Source organism: Eriocheir sinensis, unplaced genomic scaffold (assembly GCF_024679095.1).
Source record: "Eriocheir sinensis breed Jianghai 21 unplaced genomic scaffold, ASM2467909v1 Scaffold5, whole genome shotgun sequence".
Classification (NCBI taxonomy): domain Eukaryota; kingdom Metazoa; phylum Arthropoda; class Malacostraca; order Decapoda; family Varunidae; genus Eriocheir; species Eriocheir sinensis.
Genome location: NW_026111831.1, coordinates 515001 through 522500, shown reverse-complemented (window position 1 = coordinate 522500; position 7500 = coordinate 515001). Strand labels below are relative to the sequence as shown.

General features: G+C 50.0%; 1 protein-coding gene across 2 annotated transcripts in view; it reads left to right on the top strand.

Annotated features, from left to right (window-relative positions):
• The window catches only part of LOC126992696 (bestrophin-2-like), a 113336-nt gene that overhangs the window by 64593 nt on the left and 41243 nt on the right, over window positions 1-7500 (top strand). The gene's annotated exons all lie outside the window — the stretch shown is intronic.

Below are 7500 nucleotides of genomic sequence, written 5' to 3'. Positions count from 1 at the left end.
TACCACCAGGGTCATAAAACTACCGCTGGAAATGCCCACAACACCCACGAAAGCCTTGTCATATATGTGTTTCTTAGGTTCATGGTACAGAGGAAGGGTCACACTACCACCAGGGTCATAAAACTACCCCTGGAAATGCCCACAACACCCACGAAAGCCTTGTCAAATGTGTGTGTTTCTTAGGTTCATGGTACAGAGGAAGGGTCAAACTACCACCAGGGTCATAAAACTACCCCTGGAAATGCCCACAACACCTACGAAAGCCTTGTCAAATGAGTGTTTCTTAGGTTCATGGTACAGAGGAAGGATCACACTACCACCAGGGTCATAAAACTACCCCTGGAAATGCCCACAACACCCACGAAAGCCTTGTCAAATGAGTGTGTTTCTTAGGTGGCAAAATGTCTCATAATGCAACCCTAAGTTACATCCCTCACCCCAGCATCCCATACCCTTACATCCCTCACCCCAGCACCCCATACCCTTACACCCCTCACCCCAGCACCCCATACCCTTACACCCCTCACCCCAGCACCCCATACCCTTACATCCCTCACCCCAGCACCCCTCACCCCAGCACCCCATACCCTTACATCCCCTCTTTTATACCCTTACCTCTCACCCCAGCACCCCATGCCCTTTGCACCCCTCACCCCAGCACCCCATACCCTTACATCCCTCACCCCAGCACCCCATACCCTTACATCCCTCACCCCAGCACCCCATACCCTTACACCCCTCACCCCAGCACCCCATACCCTTACACCCCTCACCCCAGCACCCCATACCCTTACACCCCTCACCCCAGCACCCCATACCCTTACACCCCTCACCCCAGCACCCCATACCCTTACGCCCCTCACCCCAGCACCCCATATCTTATACACCCTGAACTCTCTCACACACCCTAATCTTTCTCCCCTTCCCTCTCTTCACCTTACCTTATCACCCCTTCCCTTCTCTCCCCCTCCACCCCCCTTTCTCCCTTTCTTCTTCCTTCCCTCCCTTTCTCCTCCCTTCTTTCCTCCTTCCCTCTCTACCGTTTTTCATCCTTTCTTCCTTTTTCTCTCCCTTTTTAAATTTCTTCCTCCCTGTCTCTCCCTCCCTCCCTTCCTCTTCCTTCCCCTTCCCTCCCTGTCTCTCCCTTCCTCCCTTCCTCTTCCTTCTCCTTCCCTCCCTTTCCACTCTCTCAGTTTCTTCCTCCCTGTCTCTCCCTTCCTCCCTTCGTTCTCCTTCCCTCCCTTTCCTCTCTCTCAATTTCTTCCTCCTCTGTCTCTCCCTTCCTCCCTTCCTCTTCCTTCTCCTTCCCTCCCTTTCCTCTCTCTCAATTTCTTCCTCCCTGTCTCTCCCTTCCTCCCTTCCTCTTCCTTCTCCTTCCCTCCCTTTCCTCTCTCTCAATTTCTTCCTCCTCTGTCTCTCCCTTCCTCCCTTCCTCTTCCTTCTCCTTCCCTCCCTTTCTCCCTTTTCAATATCTTCCTCCCTGTCTCACCCTTCCGTCAATCCTTTAACCTCCCTTCTCTCTCTCTCACTCTCTCTCTCTCTCCCCCTTCCTCGTTCGCTCCAGCCTTCCTCCTCCCCCTCCCGCACCCCCCACACTCTACCCCCCCCTTCACACCCACACCCCTCCCAGCACACACCAACACACCCTCACTCGTTAATATGTATAGCATGTTACAAGCTTGCCTAATCCGCCCTTCCGTCATGACAAGCCTTCCAATCCTCACCTGTACAGATAACACCTTCCCCTTACCTTAATGAAACTTATCTACACCAAATTTTTACCTTAGTTTTACCTACCACACCTCCCGTTTACCTTAGTGTCCCCATCCCTTACCTTACCTAAATGTATAACAGGGTTGCTCTTGCTAATTACATGCTTACCTTAGCTTACCTGTCCTTACCTTACCTGTCCTTACCTCACTTCCTCTCCCCTTCCCTTCCTCCTTCCCCCCTTCCCTTCCTTTCTCTACCCTCCCTCTCTCCCTCGCCCCTCCCTTCCTTTCTCCACCCTTCCTCCCTCCCTCTCTCCTTCCCTTCCTCCCTCCCTAATTCCCTTCCTTTCTCTACCCTCTCTCTACTTCCCTTCCTCCCTTCCCCCTTCCCTTCCTTTCTCTACTTCCTTCTCTCTCCGTCCCTTCCTCCCTCCCTCTTCCCTTCCTTCCTCTCTCCCTTCTTCCCTTACCTTCTGGCTCCCCTAACCTTTACCTTAAATTAGACAGTCATATATGTTCTTACCTCAAGGCTAAGATATCTACGTCTTACCTTACATAACACACACACACACACACACACACACACACACACACACACACACACACACACACACACACACAGCTGCATTGTTACCTAATCTAATCAGCTTCCTTTATGGTTACCTTTCCTTACCTTCCCTTACCTATAAAAAGTTGTTCCTTACCTAAAATTAGTACCCAATACCTGTCCAAAACACGACCTTGGTGACGTAACGCACACACACACACACACACACACACACACACACACACACACACACACTTCCCTTTGTCTGGTATCATTGTCTATTTCTGTTCTTTCTTTCTTTCTTTCTTTCTTTCCTCCCTTCCTTCTTCCTTCTTCCTCCTCCTCCTCTGTAGAAGAATGACTCTCCTCCTCCTCCTCCTCCTCCTCCTCCTCCTCCTCCTCCTCCTCCTCCTCCTCCTCCTCCCTTTGCTTGTTACATCCAGTTCTTCTTTCTCCTCTTTCTCAGCACTAAAATCTTCTTCTTCTTCTTCTTCTTCTTCTTCTTCTTCCTCGTCATATCCTGTTCTTTCTTTTCCAAATTTTCATTACAGTATTGTTGTCATTTTTATTCCTCCTCCTCCTCCTCCTCCTCCTGCTCTTCCTCCTCCTCCTCCTCCTCCTCCTCCTCCTCCTCCTCCTCCTCCTCCTCCTCCTCACTACAGAAATTGCTCTTATGTCTTACCAAACACGCACACACACAAAAAAATCAAGGTCTCACACACACACACACACACACACACACACACACACACACACACACACACACACACACACACACACACTCCTTCCTTCCCTCCTTCTTTTCCTTCCTTTCTTCCTTCCTTCCTTCCTTTCTTCCTTCCTTTCTTCCTCTCTTCCTTCCTTCCTTCCTTCCTTCCTTCTCTTTCTCTCCCTTCTTCCTTCCTTCCTTCCTTCCTTCTCTTTCTCTCCCTCCTTCCTTCCTTCCTTCCTTCTCTTTCTCTCCCTCCTTCCTTTCTTCCTTCCTTTCTTCCTCCCTTCCTCCCTTCCTTCCTTCCTTCTTTCTTTCCCTCCTTCCTTTCTTCCTTCCTTTCTTCCTCTCTTCCTCCCTTCCTTCCCTTCCTCCCTCCTTCGCATCCTGGAAAGTTCCCCGTCGGAGGAGAGGAGGAGGTTTCCCCTCTCCTCTCCTTCCCCTCCTTCCTTCCTCTCCTACTTGTTCTCCTTCTCTCTCCTTCGTCTCCTCTTCTCCCTTCCCCTCCCTTCCTCTTCCCTTCCCCTTCCAGTCCTTTCCCTTTCCCTTCCCCTCCATTCCTTTCCCTTCCTTTCCTTTCCCTCCCCTCCTTCCTTCCTTCTTCTCTTCCCTTCCCTCTTCTTCCCCTCCTTTCCCTTTCCCTTCCCTTTCCTTCCCCTCCATTCCTTTCCCTTCCTTTCCTTTCCCTCCCCTCCTTCCTTCCTTCCCTTCTCTTCCTTCCCTACTCTTCCTTCCCTCCCTTCCCCTGACTTTCGTTCCCCTCCTCTACCCTTCCTTTCTTTTCCCTCCCCTCCCTTCCCTTTCCTTCCCGTCCCCTCCTTTTCCCTTCCTTTTCCTCCTCGTCCCTTCCTTTCCCTTCTCTTTCCTTCCCTTCCCTTCCCTTCCCATCCCTTTCCCTTCCTTTCCCTTCCCATCCATTCCTTTCCCTTCCCTTCCCCTCCCTTCCCTTCCCTTTCCTTCCCTTCCTCTTCCCTTCCCTTCCCCTCCATTCCTTTCCCTTCCCTTCCCCGTCCTTTCCTTCCTTTCCCCTCCTTCCTTTCCTCCCTTCCCTCCTCCCTTCCTTCCTCTTCCCTTCCCTTCCCTTCCCCTCCATTCCTTTCCCTTCCTTTCCCTTCCCCTTCCTTTCCTTCCTTTCCCCTCCCTTCCTTCCCCTCCCTTTCCCTTCCCTTCCCCTCCCTTTCTTTCCCCTCCCCTCCCCTCCTCCTACATTTCCTGTCCTGTCCTTCTCTTTCTCTCCCTCCTCCTCCTCCTCCTCCTCCTGTTTGTGTAAGTCATTGGGAGGGGAATAACCTAATCAAGATCCTAGGAGCTCCCACCAGGGCCACGGCAGAAGAGTTTTCATCTCTCTCTATCCAGACACTCCCTCCTTGCCTGCTCAAAGTTTCGCAAGGATCTTTCCCCCTCTCCCTAATGTACTCATCATCATCATCATTTCATGGACGCCTGCTCCTAGGAACTCCCAGCAGGGGATGGCCATGGCAGAAGTTTCCATCTCTCTCTATCCAGACACTCCCTCCTTGCCTGCTCAAAGTTTCTCAAGGATCTTTCCCCCCTCTCCCTAACGTACTCCTGCACCCTATCCCTCCATTTCACTGGAGGTCGTCCTCTATCATTCCCTCCCTCTATCTCACTCACACACACCCTCCTGGTCATCTTACTCTCCTCCATTCGCTCCATGTGGCCAAACCACTTTAAAGTCTGTCGCTTCACTTCTTCCACCACTGCACACTTCTTCCCTTCACCCCCGTGACACATTCCAAAACGTTCATAAGAACATAAGAACATAAGAACGTAGGAGTCTGCAAGAGGCCGGTAGGCAGCTCCTTTGACCCTAAGCTCCCGTGTATCTAACCCCACCTAATATCGCTGTCCATGAATTTATCTAGTCTATTTTTGAATGTGACAATTGTATTGGCACTCACCACATGACTGCTCAGCCTATTCCATTCATCCACCACTCTGTTAGTAAACCAATTTTTGCCTATGTCCCTGTTGAATCTGAATTTATCCAGTTTAAACCCGTTACTTCGTGTCCTACCCGGTTCTCTTACCAACCGGGATGAAGCCTTGGGCCGATCATCAGGATCCACCGGGAAGAACCCTACCGGCGCAATAGGCCAAGTCGTAAAAAAGAAAAAAAAATGAATATCCCCCTTATTAAAGCCCTTCATCCATTTATAAACCTCGATCATGTCTCCACGCACCCTTCGCCTTTCTAGAGAATGCAAGTTTAACTGTTTGAGTCTTTCCTCGTATGGCAAGTTTCTCAACCCCTGAATCATCTTAGTCATCCTCCTCTGCACCGATTCTAACATTTTGATATCCATTCTAAAGTAAGGTGACCAGAACTGAACCGCATAGTCAAGATGAGGTCTAACTAATGCTAAATATAGTTTGAGGAAGACTTCGGGGCTTCTGTTGCTTAAGCTCCTTGAAACAAATCCCAGTACCCTGTTTGCTCGATTTCTAGCTTGAATGCATTGTGCCCTTGGACGGAGATCAGAGCTCACTAAGACCCCTAAATCCCTCTTGCACCCAGACCTGCTTATGGGAGTGTCATTTAAGCAATAGTTATGTGAGGGGTTGTTCCTACCTACACTCAGAATACTGCACTTCCCTACATTGAAATCCATCTGCCATTTATCCGCCCAGTCATACAATCTGTTGAGTTCATCCTGGAGAATACTAGCGTCCTGATCAGACTCAATTACTCATTCCGTCCATTCTACTCACACCACAAGCACTCCTCAACTAACTCATTTCCACTGCCTGCACTCTAGACCTTGGACTTTGAAAACCCAACATCATCTCCCTTCTTCCCCCTCCCATTCCTCCCTTCCTTCCTCCCTTCCTCTCCCTCTCTCCTTCCCTTCTTTCTCCCTCTCTCCCTCCCTCCATCTCTCCCTCCCACCTGTTATATACGTGTCCTTCTAACTCTGTTCCATGCCTGTTCTGTTTTTGTTCTTCTTCCTCCTCCTCCTCCTCCTCCTCCTTTTATGTAACTGTAATTGAGTCCTCCTCCTCCTCCTCCTCCTCCTCCTCCTCCTTCTTTCTCTTCTACTTCTTCCTATCTTGCCTCCTCTTCCTCCTCCTCCTCCTCCTCCTTTTCAGCCAAACTAACCCATGAATCTTCTCCACCTCCTCCTCCTCCTCCTCCTCCTCCTCCACCTAATCCTCCTCCAGCCCATTTTTAAACCCCCAGCATATATTTCTTCTTCTTCTTCTTCTTCTTCTTCTTCTTCCTCCTCCTCCTCCTGCTACTTCTCCACATCTTCCTCCTCCACCTCCTCATCTTTCTATGTATATTTATGTATTATTCCTCCTCCTCCTCCTCCTCCTCCTCCTCCTCCTCCTCCTCCATCTCCATTTCTTTCCTATTTACCAACATTTCTCTCCATTCCCTCTTCATTTTCTCTCCTCCTCCTCCTCCTCCTCCTCCTCCTCCTAAAGCCTCTCAAGTAATCGGTTTTTCTGGAGGCAAAAAATTAAGCACTAATTTGACCTTCGTTTCTCTCTCTCTCTCTCTCTCTCTCTCTCTCTCTCTCTCTCTCTCTCTCTCTCTCTCTCTCTCTCTCTCTTCGTGGTGTTGATGTTTTTCTTCTTTTTTTTCCTCTTCTTCTTCTTCTTCTTCTTCTTCTTCTTCTTCTTCTTCTTCTTCTTCTTCTTCTTCCTCTTCTTCTTCTTCTTCTTCTTCTTCTTCTTTTCTTTCTTCTTTTTTTCGTTCCATCTCACTTTTTCTTTACTTTTCATTCTTCCTCCTCCTCCTCCTCCTCCTCTTCCTCCTCCTCCTCTTCCTCCTCCTCCTCCTCTTCATCATCATCATCCTTAGCTCTGTACCTATAACTCATTCTGTCCCTCCCTTCCTCCCTCCCTCCCTCCCTCCCTTCCTCTCTCTCTCCCTCCTTCTCTCCCTCTCTCTCCTCTCTTCTTTCCTCCCTTCCCACCTTCCCTCCCTTTAACTCTCCACTTCTCTCCCTTCTCTCCCTGGAAAACCCACATCATCTCCCTTCTTCCCCCTCCCTTTCCTCCCTCCCTTCTTTCTCCCTCTCTCCCTTCCTCCCTCCCACTGTTGCTGTTGTTGAGAGGGGGTAATGGAGAGGGAGAGAAAGGGGGGGAAGGAGGAGGGAGAGGGGAGGAGAGGAGGAATTCTGGTTTTCCCCTCTCCTCCCTTCCTCTCCCTCCCCTTTCCTCCATATTATCCTTCTTCTTCCTCCTTCTCTCCTCCCTTCCCCTCACTCCCCTTTCCTCTCTATTTTCCTTCTTCTTCCTCCTTCTCCCTTCCCTTCCCCTCCCTCTTTCCTCTCCCTTCCCCTTTCCTCCCCTTCCACTCCCTTCCCCTCCCCTCCCTTCCTCTTCCATTCTTTGTTGTTGTTGTTGTTGTTGTTGTTGTTGTTGTTGTTGTTGTTGCTACGCCCTTATCTCTCTCTCTCTCTCTCTCTCTCTCTCTCTCTCTCTCTCTCTCTCTCTCTCTCTCTCTCTCTCTCTCTCTCTCTCTCTCTCTCTCTCTCCTTCCTTCCCTCCCTCCCTTCTCT